This window comes from Pleurodeles waltl, chromosome 10, assembly GCF_031143425.1.
Source record: "Pleurodeles waltl isolate 20211129_DDA chromosome 10, aPleWal1.hap1.20221129, whole genome shotgun sequence".
Lineage (NCBI taxonomy): Eukaryota > Metazoa > Chordata > Amphibia > Caudata > Salamandridae > Pleurodeles > Pleurodeles waltl.
Genome location: NC_090449.1, coordinates 1029546748 through 1029566108, shown reverse-complemented (window position 1 = coordinate 1029566108; position 19361 = coordinate 1029546748).

Here is a 19361-nt window from a genome sequence, read left to right as displayed (position 1 = left end):
GTCCTAGGCACCTGAGCGGTGCTGCCAGGGATGTAACAGTTAAGTCCCGGGCACTCAAGGGGTTAAAGAGAACCAGTGCATAATTTGTAAATAAAAACATGCCGGTGCCCAAAGCCCTCCTCTTAAACACGTGGCTGCTAGAACTAAATATGCAAGCACAGAATAGTGAGGCAGAGTTATCCTAAAGCCACCTCAAGACTCGTTAATCCATTTACAACCGCTCCCAGCCCCTTGAGCTCACTCTTGCAGCTTTCTGCTTTCTCCCTTTGTGACGCTTTTTTTGTTTTTGTCTTCCTCCATGTTACCCATATGTGGCTTTTGCACGCAGTAAATGCTTGAAGCAGAAAAATAAGTGTCGGCCCTCACAAATAAGTGCCGACCTCCAAAAATAAGTGTTGGTGCCCCGCACCGGAAACCACCAGCGCAAATGAAGCACTGAAGAGAACTAGAAATATTCTTTCCAGACTATTCTATGTTGATCTCCTAAAGCCTTTGTTGTGGTGTGTGCAGAGTCGGCCGCCAATATCTACGCAAAGCTGTTCGTGATGGTCACTTGCTTTATTTCCATCCTCTTCACAACTATATTCCGTCCCCCCTCACGTCACATCCTTCTTTGACTGTCAAACCGGCATCCTCCCAGAGGGGTGAGGCAGTGAGACCCCTCCTCTAGAACTATGTTTGGTGTTGCCTGGGGGCAGCAACACTACATTTCTCCCCAACCAAATAAAATAAAACAAGGAAAATCCCACAACACTAAAACACTGCTCTAGATAGAGTAAAATGTAAAATCACTCAACAAGGGCCTAATGAAAACTAGGAGAACACCAAACACAAAAATCCTGACATACTTGAAAGTGCCACAAATCGTTATCTAGATTAACCTTATCGATGATTCCCCTAAACCGGCGTCCCAGATCCAAACGCCATCACGACCGCGAGTACGTCGGGATTTTTGTACGTATATTTGGATTTTCTTACGAGGAGTCTCAATAAGCTAGACCCAGGATTTGTCGGTGGTGGATTACGGATATTTGTGGAAGATTTTTGCTTCGCAAGTGTCTTATATTCGAGCCCTGAAGAAGTCGTTGGGATTATTATCCTGTGACCAAACACGTGTTGGCTTGGTTTTGTTTCAAAATACTTTGTGAATCTCCGATGAATGGACGTGGTGGGATTCCAGCTTCGGGAGAATTTTCCTTAAAAAAATCATGAAAATTTGACCACATATCCATGGACTGATTGGAATGCTCAATTGTGACTGTGGATTACTTAATTGTAATATTATGTATATACATTTTTTCATTGTAAATCATTTGAGTGCCTCACGCAGGTATTTATTGTTTCTGGTTTACTGGGTAAACAACTTGAGGGATGGGTGTGGTCCCTTGTGAAGGCACCTTATAGCTATATTGTGGCCTTTTTGTCCTTGAGCGTCCCCCTTTTTTTTTTTTCCCCATTAATGCACCCCTTTAGTGATTACATGTTCATCACATGGAATTTCCATGGAATGTCCATGGAATGGGTTCTATGATTTATCGCAAATGCAGGGGAGCTGCAAGAGCACTCCGCCAACCAATCAGTAATTATAAAGCGCAACAGCTACTCATCAGCATGTCCCAGCACTAAATAAACTGCAGCAGTTCACCTCATTGACTGAGTAAAACCCTCAAAAGGCCTGATCAAATAGCCAAGTTTTCACAGCTTTCCTAAAAAGATATCTCCCCCTGGTCTTGCGGCTATGGAGCTGGTTCCACGCTTGAGCTGCAAGACAGGAGAATGACGCCTCTCCCCGCTTGTTTTTTTAATCCTTGGCACTGATACTAAGTTGGTGTCAGACAAATGGAGCGCTCTAGATCAGTGGTTCCCAACCTTTTGACTTCTTTGGGCCCCCACTTTATCATTACCGGAACTCAGGGACCCCCAGTAAATTATTAGTGGAATCCAGGGACCCCGACTAAGTCATTACTGAAAGCTGGGGACCTAATCTGATAATATTACTTAATTTTCTAAGCAGTCATAGCCCCCCTGAGGAGGCTTTGCAGACAGCCAAGGGGCCCAGGACCACAGGTTGGGGACGACTGCTCTAGATGGATGATAATACTGTAGCGGTATCAAAAGATAGTGGGGGCCTGTGACCTAGAAAGCTCTGTGTGCCAAGACTAGTGCCTTGAATTGGATTCTCTCCTTAACAGGTAGCCATTGGAGCTCCTTCAGTTGGGGAGCGCCTTGGCGCTTTTAAGAGTAGTCTTGCTGCTGCGTTCTTAAAAATCTGCGGTCTCTTGAGCAGATAATCAGGCACACCCAGGGACAGGATATTACCATAATCTATGTGTGACGTAAATACAGCATGGATTACTGTATTCTGTGCTTGAAAAGGAAACAGTCTCAAAAACTTTTAAAGAGCCTTAATAAAACATGACCCGACTGCAGAGATCTGCGAAGGCCTGAAGAGGTTAGGATCAAAGCCTGACTTAGAGTCTGGTGGAGGGATTACTCCATCACAACAGTGGCGGATATACTGTCCACCGAAGTATAAATCCCATAGGACATAATGTGATTTATATTTCGGCGGAGGGGATATCCGTCACTGATGTGACGAAGTAACCCATATGCCAAACTCTGAATCAGGCCCTTAACTCCTAGCTTCCATTCTAGAGTGGTGGTTGGAGGTGGGGGGGCGCCCACTCTGGCCAGCATTCCCGCCCCCCAACTTGATGCGCAACAGACCCAACTAGCATGATTTCTGTTTTTCCAGTTTTATTCTGAAGATTGCTGGGCCCATCCGCTCAAAAATGGCTGCCAAACAGTTCCTTAAGGCTTTGCAGAACTCTGGTGTGTCCTTGTTCTTTGAAAGAAGAGGCTGAGTATCATCTGCGTAAGATATAACATGGACCCCAAAGGATTCCACTGATTAGTCCGGGGGAGCTATACAGATATTGGAAACAGTAGGGCTCAAGGCAGAGCCCCGTGGCACTCCGCATTCAAGCGTTCCTGGCTCCCATGAATACGGTGCCAGACAAACTGATGGACTGCACTTCTCCAAAAATGAGCGGACCCAAGCCAGAGCAGCGCCAACTACAGCAATGTCCTCTAGACACTGTAACAGGAGGGTGTGCGAAACGGTGTTGAATGCTGCTGATAACTCCAACAGGACCAGGGCGATCTGTTTGCCTTGATCCAGGGCCAGTTAATAAAGTCTGCAACTTCGACCAGTGCAGGCTCCGTGCTGTGTCGTGGACTAAACCCAGATTGCAAAGGAGGAAGAAGTTTCTGCTGTTCTAAATAAGAGCTGTGTGTTAATTAGCTTTCCAGGCATCCTAGAGAATTAATGAAGTAAGCCTAGTAACGAAAGGCAGTAACAAAATAGGCCTGAAACTGTCAAGTGCGTACTGTCAGCCGATGGCATTTTTAACCAGGGAATAAGGGAAGAAACCCACCTTACTAAACAGGAGGCCGGAAGACTCCAGCGTAGATGGAGGGGTGAGCTGCTTGTCCAGGACATTCAGCTTATTCCAGGGGAGCCCTGGTGTGGATGTGGCCTGGGGTGCATTTTACCGCCACAGAGCGACATCTAGATGGGAATGGTCAGTATGTTTTGGCAAGAGGCCCATTAGACGAGATAGAGGTAGTACTGGGTGTCATTTATGCCTCTAATGTGGAACAATCGGTTTCCTTGCAACACTATGAAGATGGCTGACCTGATGGCCTCATCTCCCTCGAGTACTAGGTGGAGATTACAATAATGTGCTGGACATGGACTGGGACCGATCTCACCCTCCACTGATCGGGGACATCAGTGGCAAAGACTACCAGAGAGTTGGCCACTTAGGCCCATATTTATAATTTTTTAGCGCAGCATTTGCGTCGTTTTTGACGCAAAATCGGAGCAAACCTACAAAATACAATTGTATTTTGTAAGATTGTGCTGCTTTTGCCTCAAAAAATGACGCACACGTGGCGCTAAAAAAGTATAAATATGGGCCTTAGTTGGGGAACTGGTGGATTACGGATGCCTGGAGGCCATTACACACAGAGAAATGCGAATACCCCTACTCTCCAGTACACAATCTTCATGTTAGGCTGGACTGCATTTTATGCTCGGCCATAACACACTCTTAGTACACAGGCAGGTTATATTCAGAACATAACTCATTACTCACAGTACTGACATGGGGCAGGCAGACCACCCTATCCGAAGTGGAGTATCCACTGCACTGGATATTTTGGCATTTAGGGACTCCCTGGGTGATGAAATATGACACTACTTTCTCAACAATGCTAGCAGTGCCTCTAACCTACTCAAGGTGGTGGTTTGAGGGCATTGTATCAAAATGATAGTGGGGATCAGAAGTAAGGGTGACAGACCTCGCAGATTGTCACTCAGCATAATTCCACGTACTTACATTAAAACTCTGCGAGATTCCACGGAGTTCTGCGAGTAGACGTTGTGCTCAGTAAAATCAGCACAAACGGCACCATGTGGTGCACCATAGTGCACTGCTTCTTTCTTCCGCTCAAGTAGATTTTCTACTTGAGCTGCAGCGACCGCCCGCATTGAGAAATCTCATAGAGAGGCATTCTAGATCCCTATAATCATGCAGGGGGATGCAAATTCTACAGCGTAAGAAAAAATTCTGTCACGCAATGTTTGGAGTTTTGCGAGAACTCTGAGCTCCAAGTGAAACACGGTGTGGGCAAAACTCCGCCAGTGGAATTTTACACCCACCCCAAGCCAGCAACTCACTTGAAAGACAACTAAAGGCCCTAGACACCACCCCACCCAGCCTAGAACGGGAGAAGATTCATAACAGAGCCAACCAGCATAAACTGAGATGCGATGGAGACGTATGCTGCCACGATCAAAAAACTTACATATCTCAGTCATGCCAAATAAGTGAAAAGGACACACATGAAAGGCAACATGGCTGGTCACCTACTTGCCTGGCTAACTAAGCCATAGTGGAGTGGCACACGTGTCACTGAAGTCAAGGAGGGACCAGGGATTGCTGCACACATACAAGCTGACATTAACTTTGCTTTCCTGGAATATGGCACTGGGCTATATTATTGTGTCTGCACCAGGCATGGAAGAATAGCTGGATGGATTGGCACTCGCCCAGCTATCTGCTGATAATAGCTAGGCCCTGAATTCCTAATTGGGCTGGATTGGATTGGAGTCCTAATTGCTACCCAGGTGAAACTATGGCGTAGAGACGCCAGGATAGCATGGTCCGTCACCCCGTATTTGTGCACCTGCAGGCACCCCACCTGACAGATATATCTGCTGTTGCATATAAAATGGGATTCCTCCCAACAAGAACCAAGAAGGCATTCCTGGGGATAGTGATTTTAAATGTTTTGCATTAATAGTAACATTAACATGTAACACACAAAAGTATTGGGTGTTTAATTTTCAAGTTTAGATGGACCATAGCGATTGTAGGCCACACTTTAAAATGTTTGACGTCTGGGTGCCATCTTGTTCCATGTTGTTTGTCTTTTTTGTTTTAGGAGAAACTGAACGAGCAGTCACAAATGATTTATCTTTTGTTTTCTGTTCCCATCTGCAATGTTTTCTTTGCGCAATCCTTGTAGAACACGCTAAGGAGCACCTGAAGGATATAGTTTGCAGAATGAGCCCGCGCGGGACCGTGGCATGCGCATTGGCAAAATTCTCATAAGCAATATGGCATATTAGAACTAAATCCTTGACTACCAATGTATAAATCTTAATAAGTAGTTTATAATGCCGCCCTTCTCACATTCTTAATTTATGTACATATACATATTTATTGAACAGGAGATTTTAATTGCTAAGGCATAACATCTTGTGATTAGAAATGAAATTACAGGTTGGGAATCTCCCGTAATGGGAAATGAATACAATCTTGTATATATTGATTTTGGTAATATGGGATACAGCGTGGTGGAGAAAGCCCAAGTTACTTTTTTATGAAGAATTGCATTTGTAATTATTCTTTAACCTGTTTCAGCGCATTGAGTGTATAAATGGCAATTCTATTTATATTTTAAACTTTGTGAAATGTTTTTTATAAGCTTTTGGATGAATTTCTTTTAATTAGTCTTAGGAATTTAATGGTTTTTTTCTTTTATATTGTGTCTGTAGCGAAGATCGTGTGATAAAATTTCTTTAAGGGCATTATTTTGCCGAAATAAAGCTGAATTGAATTGAATTGAATTGAATTGAATTGAATTGAATTGCACCAGCAGTCACAAATGATATATCCTTTTTTTCTGTTCCCATCTGCAATGTTTTCTTGTAGTCCTTGTAGAACGCGCTAAGGAGCACCTGCAGGATATACTTTGGACCATTTACACTGCAGACAACTGAAAGTTCACTAGAGTAAGCTCATTGTGTAGTATCTTGTGAAAATAATGGCTTCATGTTATCTTCATGTTCCTTAACCTGATTGGTCTTTTGTGTGGGGAATGGTGTGTAGGTGTTGTGAATGTTAAAATTGTGCGATTTAAGCTAATGCAGTGTAGAAGATTCTCCAGGAGCTTCTTGGCTTGGCCCTTACGCAGGCCCCTTTCACTTGCCTTTAGGGTAGATGCGTTTCAGATGCCTTAATGGCAGAACCCTTCTGTCCTGAAGTGTTACCCCGACTCGCCATAGTAGGGTACTCTCTTTATTGGAGAACCAATTTTCCCTAACTTTCCTTTGATACATCTTTATAATAGTTTATCTTTGCTTTGATGACTTTTAATTGCTTTGAATATTAGCTAACCCATTCATGCATTGAGTATGGATTACAATGAAGTTGATGATTTGAGTTTGTAACTTTTCTAATCCTTTACTCCTTTAATAAACCTTTATCGTTTTGAAAGTTAACCACTCTCTGTCTCCGTTATGGACCCTAATGCGCTTCACGTTATTGAAATGCAGTGAATTTTGATGTTAGCCTCAATCAGAACTGAAGATTCATCTGGGCGCGCTTTCTGAACCAGAAGTTTCACCAGAATTTGCACAGAGCAAAGAGCTCTAACACTCATCTTTGTGCCGAAGCCCCACTAAGTCAAAATGGACATGACCTCTTACAGGCCGTTGTCCATGCTCCATACAGTTTATAAAATATTGAGCAAAATAATAGGAGACTGTACCATTTATTGTGTAGTTCACCCTGACCAAAATGGGCTTATGCCCAAGTGCAACATTTCGCAGAATCTTAAGTACCTATTGCATGTCATAGAGTATTCCAGAAGGAAGCACCCAATAAAAACCCATAGATGATGGTCATCCCCCTGACATAGGAAAGATGTTTGACATGCTGAGCTGGTGATACCTATATGCAGTGCTCCAGTCCATGGGCTTTCGGTAGGATATAATCCGATAGACCTTGCTCTTGTACGCTATCCCTACTTCCAGAATAAGGGTGGGCAGGATGATACCTGTAGCATTTGAGGTGGAATGTGGAACAAGACACTGGTGTCTACTGTCGTCATTGTTATTTGCACTAACAATACAACCTTTTGCAGGCATTGGAGGAGAGTGAATAGGGCATGCTGACATTGGGTAGCACACACACCATATTTTAATATGCCATCAATATACTAGTATTACCCCCACGTCTAGTCCTCGTCATAGCCCTTACGTATGATGCCACCCTGTCTCTGACAAGGATCACTACCAGACTTGTTTTCTGCACCATTAATAATTTATTAGATTACCTCCACCCAACTCACTTAGTGTTTCATTTCTTTTTCCTGAGTTTGCTACACGTTTTTCAGAAAAGTTTAAGTAAGTTCTTTGAAAATGAAAGGTGCTCTTTTAGGGTTAAGCCTGCGAGTGCACGCGCTAGTGCATGCATCTCGCTTGCGAGATTCTGTTGTGTACAGTAAAGGGCTTGGAGCCCGCCTGTAGCTTATCCTTTGTTGGCTTGTATGGCACTCTTCTTTACAACCTCGTAATTCGTCACTGCAGGCCAAGCATCATTTTCATTCCTCTATGTGGAGCAGGGACCAAGGACTGATTGATTCACCTTAATCCGTGTCCGTCCGCTGCTCTCGACATGATTGACATACTGTTTTTTTCTTTTTAACTTCCGTTGCTCTGCAAACAGAAGGCTTGTGACTGGCAAAAGTGTGCCGAGCAGGACAAACAAACTTGCAAAGTTTTCTTTTTTAGAGCTAACTTCCTTTTATTTTGCCAAGTTGTCTTTTCCCACTTTGCACTCATGTTTTCTTTTGTTTTTGCTTGTGGGTGCTGTTCTCAAAAGATGATGATTATTTTGTTCTAAATATGGCAAAGCGATATTGTTTCTTGTGTAAGTTTTGAAATTATGCTTTAACACATAATTGTGCAGTACACCCCAATCCAGCCCACTCCAATCCACCCCACTACACTCTACCCCAGTCCTCACTACTCCAATCCAAACTGCTCACCCCAATCAAATTCCCTCCAACCAACACCACTGCAATCCTCCCAACCCGCCCAAATCTAATCTGCCCCACACCAATTCACCCACTCCAATCCAAAACAATGTGCACCACTCCAAAATAGTCTTTCCTACTACAAGCCGCCCCTGTCCAGGGTGCCCCATTCCAATCCCAAACAGTCTGTCCCACCCTAACCTGCCCCACTCCAATCCAAAACAATCCACCCACTCCAATCCAATCCACCCCACTCTGATCCAATCTACCCCAATCCAATCCACCCTAATACAATCTGCCCCACTCTAATCTGCCCCACTCCAATCCAAAACAATCTTCTCCCTCCAGTCGGCGCACTCCAATCTACCCCACTCTAATCCAAAACAATATCACCACTCCAATCTGCCCCACTTCAATTCAATACAACCTGCTCCACTACAATCCATTTAAATCTGCCCCATCCAGTCTGCCCAACTCCAATGTACTTCTTTCACATCTGCCTCACTTTAATCCAAAACAATCTGCCCGCTCCCACCTGCCCCATTCCACCCTGCTCCATTCCAACCCAAACACCCCACTTCAATCCAAAATAATCTGCCCCACTGCAATTCACCCGAACCCATCCCATCCCACTACAATCCAATCCACCCCACATCAGTCCAATCCACCCCAATCCAGTCCAGTCCAATACACCCCACTCCAGTCCAATCTGCCCCACTCCAATCCATTCCAGCCCACTCCAATCCACCCACCCACACCACTCCACTCCAACCCAACCCAATCCACCCAATCCAATCCACCTTACTCCAGTCATGTCCACTGCTACCCAATCCAAATCACTCAAATCCAGTCCACCAACAATACCCCAATCCATCCCACTCCAATAAAATCCACTTTAGTCTATCCCACTCTAGTCCAATCCAGTCCACTGTAATTGACCCTGCTCTATTCCAACCCACCTCACTCCAAACCATGTTAATCTACCCCACTCCAATCCAGTCCACCCCTCTGCAATCAGTTCACCCACCTCCAATCCAATCCACTCCACACCAGACCAGTCCACCAACTCTAATCCAATCCAGCCCACTCCAGTCCAATCCACCACTATCCACTCCATTCAAATCGTAAAACCCCACCCCACCCCAATCCAATCCACCCCACCCACCCCAATTCACTCCAGTCCAATCCACCCCATTCCAGTCCAATCCATTCCACTCCAATCCAATCCACCCCACTCCATTCCACCCCACCCCATTCCAATCCAACCCAATCCAATCCACCCCACCCACCCCAATTCACTCCAGTCCAATCCACCCCATTCCAGTCCAATCCATTCCACTCCAATCCAATCCACCCCACTCCATTCCACCCCACCCCATTCCAATCCAACCCAACCCAATCCACACACTCCAGTCCACCCCACTCCAATCAAATCCACTGCTACCCAATCCACCTTACTCCAATCCAATCTACCAACACCACCCCAACCCATTCCACTCCAATGAAATCCCCTTCAATCCATCTGACTCCAATCCACCCTATCCTTAATCCACTCTACTCCATTCCAACCCACCTCACTCCAAACCACCCTAATCTAAACCATTCCAATCCAATCCACTGCTCTCCAATTAATCCACCCCACTCCAATCCAACCCACCCCACACCAATCCAACCCACTCCAGTCCAATCCACCACAACCCACTCTTTTCCAATCCACCACATCCCTCTCCAATACACCCACCCCACTCCAATCCACCCCACCCTAATCTACTATACTCAGCCCAATCCACCCCACTCAATCCATTCCGCACCACTCAATCCAATCCACCTCACTCAAATTCACTTTACTCCAATCCACCCAAATCTGATCCACCTTACTCCAGTCCACCCTGCTCCAATCCAATTCACCACACACCAATCCACCCCACTCAACCCCAATCCAATCCAACCCATTCCACCCACCACACTCCAATCAAATCCACTGCTACCCAATCCACCTTACTCAAATCCAATCTACCAACACCACCCCAATCCTTTCCACTCCAATTAAATCCCCTTTAATCCATTCCACTTTAATCCACCCTACCCTTAATCCACTCTACTCCATTCCAATCCACCTCACTCCAAACCACCCTAAGCTAAACCATTCTAATCCAGTCCACCGCTCTCCAATCAATTCACCCCACTCCAATCCGACCCACCCCACACCAATCCAGCCCACCCCAGTCCAATCCACCACAATCCACTCTTTTCCAATCCACCTCATCCCACTCCAGTACACCCCTCCCCACTCCAATCCACCCTACCCTAATCTACTCTATTCAGCCCTATCCACCCCACTCAATCCATTCCGCACCACTCAATCCAATCCACCTCACTCAAATTCACTCCACTCCAATCCACCCAAATCTGATCCGCCCTACCTCAGTCCACCCTGCTCCAATCCAATTCACCCCACGCCATTCCAGTCCTCCTCACCTCAATGCATTCCACCCACTCTAATCCAGCCCAACCACCCCACCTCACCCCAATCAACCCCACTCCATTCCAGTCCACTCTAATCCACTCCACTCTACTCCAATCCACCCCACTCAACTCCAATCCACCCAACCCCATCCCATCCCAGTCCAGTCCACAGGACTTCAATCCACCCAGCCTACTCCGCTCCGTCCACCCCAGCATATACCAACCCATTACACCCCAATTCAATCCACCCCATGCCAATCCAATCCACTCCACTCCAATCACCCCACATCAATGCAATCCAATCCACTTCACCCAATCCCAGTTCAGTCCACCTCACTCCAATCCATCTACCCCATCTCAATGTAATCCACCCCACTCCAATCCACCCCATTACAACACACCCCACTCCAATCCAATCCACCCACCCCCACTCCAATCCAGTCCATCCCACTGCAGCCCACCCCACACAGTTTCAATCCACACAACTTCAATCCTATCCAGCCCACCCCAATCCACTCCACTCACTCCAATCCACCTACTCATTCCAATCCACCCCACTCTATCCCAATCTAACCCAGTTCAGTCCAACTCCCTCCAATCCAATCCATCCAGCCTGCCGTCTCTAAACCATCCCTCTCCAGTCCAATCCACCCCAGTCCTCTAATCCAGTGAGTCCAATCCACCTACTCCAATCTAACCTAATCCATTACACTTTAATCCAATCCAATTCACCCCACCCCAACCCAATCCACCCTACCACTATCACTCTAATCCATACCACCCATCCAATCCAATCCACCCCACTCGAATCCACCTCAATCCAAGCCACCTCATCCTATTTCAAGACACCTGAATCCAGTCCAATCCACCACACACCAGTCCACTCCACTGAATCCACCCCAATCTACCCCAGTCCAATCCATCCCACTGTACTTCAATCCAATCCATCCCACTACCTGAATCCACTCCAACCCACCCCACCCTATTCCAATCCACTGCACTTCACAACACTCCGTCACTGAACTCTGCTGCTCAACTCTACGACACTCTATTACCCCTACTCCACTATATGACACTCCAACAAATCCACTGTAGGACACTCTACTTCCCCACTCCACTCTGACACTCCAGGACACTAACTTTGAGCCATGCTGAACAGCAGCCACTCTGGTGTACAACATGGCAAAACACATTGCCAAACCCAATGGCTTTTCTATAGGTGAGACCTATTGGCTTTACCAATGCTTGATTTAATAATGCACTCACAATGCAAATTCAGTAGTATTCCCTACCACCACCACCAAGGGGTGTAGCTGGGGTTGGGTGATATCAGCAAGAGTTATAGCAGCGCCTGACCTGTGCATGTGGGAGGTTTCTTAGGCATTCTTGATCCTGTCTGAATGGGATTGTGGTTGCTAAGCAACGCATAAACCAGGAAGTCACTGCATTTAAAGTGTGGCGCATCATGTTACAACGGAGCCGGTACCGACCACGTCAAGAGCCGCAGAGCAGAATGAGGAAATCCTCTGAGTGTCACGCTCTGAACTTCAGTCCATGATTAATGAAGCGGTTAATTCTGCCTTATGACAGCTTGCTTTAAAGAGACAGAGAACCGTCCAGGATTATAACGACAAGAGTGAGTTCATCCCAAAGGGATAACATGTCCATGGGGCACAGTATCAGGAATTTCTAAAGCATATTAGGAACAAAGATTCCCCTGCAGATGAGTTCTTTGCTCAATGCAACACTGCTCCAGCAGATGACTTTGAAATCTGGAGTCGACCTTTCACATCTGGAGCCTCTCCCCTCAGATATGGGGTACTACGGGCTCGTTCCTCAGCCCGACTCTCTAATATCTTTATCACACCCATGGCACGCCTTAACAAATCCTTTGTGACCACGGTTATATCGTATGCCGATGATACCCAGTAAATTCTCTCAGTAGAGCTCAAACTTCAGAGGTGTTCAACTGGATGAACCACAACCACCTAAAATGCAACACGGAGAGATTATCCTATATGGTACATCCAACGTGTTCTCGCCAATAAACGGGTGGCTTGATGGCGTCACCGCGCTCTTTCACCCACCACCATGGCGAAAACCTGTGGATAAGGTTTGACTCTGACCTATCATTCAGGCTGCATATCCTTGGGGCCAGATATAAGAAGCCCCTAGCGCCACCTTGCGGCACATATACATCATTATTTTTACGCAAATGTGGCGTTAAGGCGGCATTTCCCCTACGCCATATTTACAAAGTGGCCCAATGCATACATTGTGTCACTTTGTAACCCCTTGCGTCACATTATGCCTGCGCCAGGCATAATGTATGCAAGGGGGGCATTCCGGTGCTAGGAGGCCTGAAAAAATGGCGCAGTGAAATTTAACAGATTTCAGTGCACCATTTTTTCTGTCATTTTTAACGCCTGCTTAAAGCAGGCGTAAAAATGACGCACCCATTTAAATCAATGGGGCTCCTTGCACTTTGCTACACTAACGTCAACATTTTTGAGGCTAGTGTAGCAAAGCGCCACCGTAGAGTTAAAAATGTCAACACTATTGTTCTAACTACTGCCACGGTACGCCTGTAGGGGGCGCAGAAAAAGTGACGCTTCAGAGCTGATGCACCACTTTTTTATAAATCTGCGCCTTAATGTCTCAGCAACTTGTTTTGCATTGTTAGGAACCATGAAAACATTTCTTACCTTTTTACCTCTAACTGCTCGTGAGACCGTGATACACGCCCTGATCACTCAAAGTTACAGAAAATACAGCAGCAAGCACAGTGCTAAAGCTTAGCAGAAAGAGCTCAGGTCACAAGCTCTCCAGACCTTGCATTGGCTCCCGGTACATAACAGGATCCAATTTCAGGCTTGGACACTAGCTCACAAAGCCTTCAGAGGCACTGGTCCGCTCCACCTCAGAAAGAGGATTGTTCCTCACACACCTAAAAGACTTCTCTGCCCCTCTAAGGCCTATTTCCTGGAGGTCCTGAGTTATAGAATGAACACCAAAGGTAGCAGGACATTGTCCATTCTAACCCCCTTGGAATGGCACTAGCTCCCCCATCCTTGAGGATGGAAAGGAACAAATTTTTATTCTGCAAGCAGTGCTTAATTTGTGCTTGTTGAAACCGGTGCTGAGCACCGGCACTTATTTTAGAGGGCCGGCGCTTATTGTTCTGCCTCAAGCATTTTCAGCGAGCAAAATACACATTTGGGAAAGTTGGAGGAAGAAAAACACGGAAAAGCTTCACAATGGGAGAATGCAGAAAGCTGCAAGAGTGAGCTGAGGGGGCAGGGAGTGGCTTTAAATGGATTGAAGAGGCCCGAGATGGCTTCAGGATTACACTGCCTTAGTATTCTGTGGTCGCACATTTAATTGCAGCAGCCGCATGTTTAAGAGGAGGGCTTTGAGCACCGGCACGTTTTAATTTACAAATTAAGCACTGTCTGCAAGCAACTGAAGACCTGGCTCCTCTTGTCTTCTACCAAGATAATTACTCACACCCCTTTTTCATGCACCTTACTCTGCATATCAGAGGCACTCTATTTCCACAGTGCCAGGATGACTCTTGGGCCAACGGAGCGCTTTCCAAGCACAATAAATATCAAAATATCAATGCATGAAGTCATGGACAATATGTTGTCAAAAATAAAAAGTGTAAGGAGACTGACAAATCTGGGTTTCCAAGATACCTCCGGGAAGTAACCGGGAAGTAACCACTAGCGTAGAGAGTATGACATTTTCGTCTTCATTTATTTCAGAGGAAGCATCGTTCTCAGACTCTAGAGACGAGAACATGGAAGGGGCTATTAAAAGCGGGGGTGCCAAAATTAGAATCCTTTCTCAAGATTCTAACAAAAGAGTCAAGTCAGTGGGGTTAGGGGGGCAACATGGGAGAGTCAGGGATTTCAGGCTATTTGGCCAATAACTTTGCCAAAAAGGTTGGGTGAGTTAACATCCCTTTTGATTTCTTACCCACATGTAAATTTTTTCCCGATAGAGCGATTCTTTGCTCAGACCCAAGGTTTAAACTCAAGTTAGAATCTTGTTTTCATTTAGCTTGAGAAATCATACTTCTAGTGTTCCAAGGATCAGACAATGTCCATCTTCTCTAGATATCAGAAGGTTTTTGCTGATCTATTGAGAGTGGTAGAAGGATTTTAGAAAATCTCAGGCTCTGTTGAACTCCTATGGGCCACAGAACAAAGGAAAGATAGCAGCTGAGGCTTCTAATAGCAGATGGGTCAAAGAGGCAATCACTTTGGCTTTCGTGGCAATGGGGAGACTGCGCCTGATAATGTGTTAGCTGGGTCAGCTAGAGCCTGGGCAGCAATGGGAGGAGCATCTCTAAATCAGATATGCAGGTTTGCCACATGGGCAAATCCAAGTATTTTCCTTACCAACTACAGGTTGGATTTCTCTCTATATGATGACATAAATTTGCTGACCACACAAGCTCTGATGCACCAAGGTGTCCGACCTCAAGGTGAGTACAGTGGTCTGACTACTCAGGATCACAACATGACCTGAAGGTGAATGCATGGTTTCCTAGGACACTGTATCACAGCATGGCCTGAACGTGAGTTTAGGGTTCTGACCACTCATGAGCACATGACCTGAAGGTGAGTAGAGGGTCCACTGTTTTTTTTTTCGGCTTTGGCGATTTACAGGGCAGTTATTATTACCTCCAAGCTACACCTCTCATTGATTGTAGATTCCATTTACTGGTGTTTTTCTTCACATTTATTTTGGTTTATGTAATCATATTTTGACATTCAAGTTATTTTCAGGCAGACTTTGCAAAGCACTAAATTGTTCTTTCAGAATTTGCACTGGTCAGCATGGAAACTTTATTGACTTTCTTCTTTGTGATCAGTAATATGTATCTGGTAAAAGCAGTGCCAATGTAAATACCACGTTGAAGCACTTTCAGTTTTGCCTTTTTAAGTTTCGCCTGGACAGCACTTGCACTGTGCTTGAGAAATCTATTGTATTTTTTTTTTAATCTTAAAAGGGACTTAAACCCCGCCCATCACTTACCTCTACTTACCATTGACTGATCCCACTTCACTCTACTTACCATTGGCTGGCTCACACATGGGCCTCGTTTGCTTGCTTCCTATTGGTCAGCACCTCTTTACTTTCCATTGGCTGGCTCCCCTGTGGGTCTTGTTTCCTTGCTTGGTATTGGTCAGGAGCTCCTCCTGGCCCCGGCTTCCTCCAGGTCTTCAGATTCTTTATCCATGTGGTGGCAATTGGACCTAGTACTGCTTCTGTTGGCCAGTGTCCTTTTCGCTGGCTAGCAGGCGCTTTTTTTTATACTATTGAACATGCACTGAGAGTGCATGTGTCTGCAGTCTCTTGCTTGCAGCATCCCCCCGTCCCTCCCACCATTGACATACATGCAGTCCCACACCATACGGTCACGTGCACATTCCTCATATAATACACACATATGCTTCTAAATATTTTAATCAAGCGCATTTGGTTTCTGGGTGCCACGGGCTAAACTTGTTTTTCTTTAAACCACATATATCTGTTTTGGGGCACTTCCCCTTTCTCTGCCTGAGCCTTGTTAGTATTGGATCTGCTGGCCAGCCTGGCACAATTAAAAGCGTCTGAGCTATTTGCTAACAGGGCCGGACTGGGAACCCAAAGCAGCCCTGGCAAATTTTGCCAGACCAGCCCCCATAATGTACATAGCGAACGAGCCTGACCACTACAATGGGGCTTGGTAGGGTTCTCCCCCATAACAATGTTGAAAAAAAAGGCAAAAACTTGCATTCTACAACAGAGTCACAAGCCAGACTCCTCAACCTGCTTAGCACTGGAATTACATCAGCACTGCACCAGCTTCCTTTTTGGTAGGTAGAGCATATCAGCGCGCAAGCGCTGGTTTTCCGACGTGTTGGTGTTTATGTGGGTTTTTAACCACGCCCCTTCACTATCACTCGTTCACGGGCTTGCCTTTCAAAAATGCTTTGTTATCAATGGTAGATACTTTACGTTTGTCCCTCCTTGGGGCAGTTTCGTTACCGCCTTTGCCATCGAACCTGTTACATGGATAAATGCACGATTGCCGATACGTTTGACTGAGAGTGACCTTCTTTTTCCTTTTGTGTCTCTCCTTCACACTCATGCTGACCATGGTGCAGTGAATTGACTTGCTTATGTCATCTGTTTTACTTTACATTTTCAATTTATGTGACAAGAAAAGTCCAGTTAGGAATTTACAATGCTAATAGCTCTAACTTGAGCAAACGCGAGACCCATTGCATTGCAAATGCTTGTTGTTGATATGTTGAATAATTCCTTATTTTATGTATGAACAAAATGCTGATGTCAAGAGCAGATCCAGAGACTGGTAGACCTGTTTGTCTCACTCTGCATGATGATGGTGGTCACTGTCACAAGACTATATGCACAAAGTAATAAAAAGAAGTTCTATTACTTTGAGCATTTGGGAGCCATAAAAATAGCCTTCTGCATTGCTTTGAGTCGAGGAAGTCTAAAGCTGCAGAAAATATATAAAATATATGGACATAAATTCAAAGTTTTTCAGGAAAGGGAGGGAACATCTGCAGATACTATGCTGAAAAATATTGATGTTTCTGAAAACAATGCTTAGGAAACAAGTTCATTGAAATATGTAGGGCCCTGCCCCCTGTCCCTCTCGGCACATCTCACTTCAGGCTACTTTGTAAGTGCCGATACCATAAACTCCATCACACATCTCCCCTGCACACATCTCACACCAGCCTTTCTGGTCCTCATGGCACTAAGTCTGTGTGTTTGTACACATAACACCGTACGCATGCCTCCTTCCTTTGGTTACAAGAGATAGGAGCATCTTGTTACCTGAATGCGATTTATTACCATGGACATCATTTAGGGTTTGCAGCTGCGACCCCTGGCTTGCCTCTTGTGACCCCTGGCACTGCCTTTGTAACCCCTGGCCTCAGAGGTGGCACAATCAGTGCCTGGAACACAGGGGCAGCTCATCCGTATGGACGAATGTTGGCTCTCCACTTTTCTGGTTCTCTGACAACTTTTTATTTTACACAAATGGTGAATAACGTTCACCATTTGTGTAATAAAAAATGGAGTATAATTCGCTAGAATACGAATTTATCTGGCGGCTGAGGTGAGTAAAAAATGCTTTCAAATGTATGTGGTATGCGTGCTTGTGGGTGTTAAGTGAGAGAGTGTGTGAATGTGTGTGTATGTGTAAGCATGTGTGTGTGAGTCACACTAAAGGTCAAATTGCATATGATGTCACTTCCGCTGCCCTTGGCATTTTGGGGAATTGACGCCCATGTTTATTACTTCCTTGCACACACATGCTTTATTGCGTACGAACAATGTAGGCAGAGGACGGAAATCTGCAAGCAGTTCCCAAATTAAAAAAATTAAAAAACTATAGAAAATTTGCAAAATATCCTAAATCTGAGAAGGAAAACTAAAAAAGCTGCAGGGAAGTAAGAAATATGCATTATTCTGTGACACAGTAGATCTGGTGGGTCCTTGTTCATTAGTAAACTCACTTCATTGTGAACCAGCCCCATGTCAAGGGGTCTTTGGTCCAGTCCATGTTTTGCATCCAGCAGCGCTGGGCACACTGAGACTCCTGGGCTCATATTAATAAGGGAAACGTTGAAACTAGATGTGCCAAACTGTTTAATGCTGCAGAGTTTTAAAGAGCAGTGGTTGAAAGTCACCCTCATGACATGGGGCCAGTTTAGGGAACTGTGTACTCAGGGTGTGTGAGCTCTTTTGGGCAGAGAACAAGCGTTGCTGTCAACAAAACCCTTCTAGGTTCAGAAGCAGGAGTTGTCCAACACTTCTTTGTTTTGCCAACTCAGTTGCTTTTTCAAGTTCTTCCTGTTTGCTTGTCCCCCTGTGCGGTTATTGCCAGCCTTTCTCCAGGTGCCAGCATGCCCATTGACAATTATTTCAAGATCTGCAGACAGGATATTACACTTGTATGGAAGTAAAGGTCACGCCTGTGCCAAGAAAACCCCAAGAAATATTTATTGGGTGAATTCCTTTCAGAAGTTTGCTATGAATGCGCCCAATGTTTGTCCAGTCTGGCGGCCAGTAGATGCCATTATAATAAGTCAGTACATCAGCCAGTACCAGTGGTGCTGGAACAATTCTCAGATGTTGCCATTAATGTTACAACACTAAAATCTCAGTGAGTGTGAAAAGTCCAAGCATCAGACAAATAGCAGACGAGCCACGCCCTTTCAGCTGCAGACTGGTAAGGGTGTGGTATGTAGCTGGTGGTCACTCTGGAGCACACGGTCACACATACATCACTAAAGCATGGTGTGGTAGCACGCTGTCATTTACAGAGAGAATAGTTTCAGTTGAAATGGCCACAATATGCGCACTGACGTGGTTTTACTGATAAACTATATCACGCTCAAATGATAATGTGTGGAAATCGGGTTTCAGCAAATATTTATCATTTACACAAAACCAAGTAAAGTGTCTTG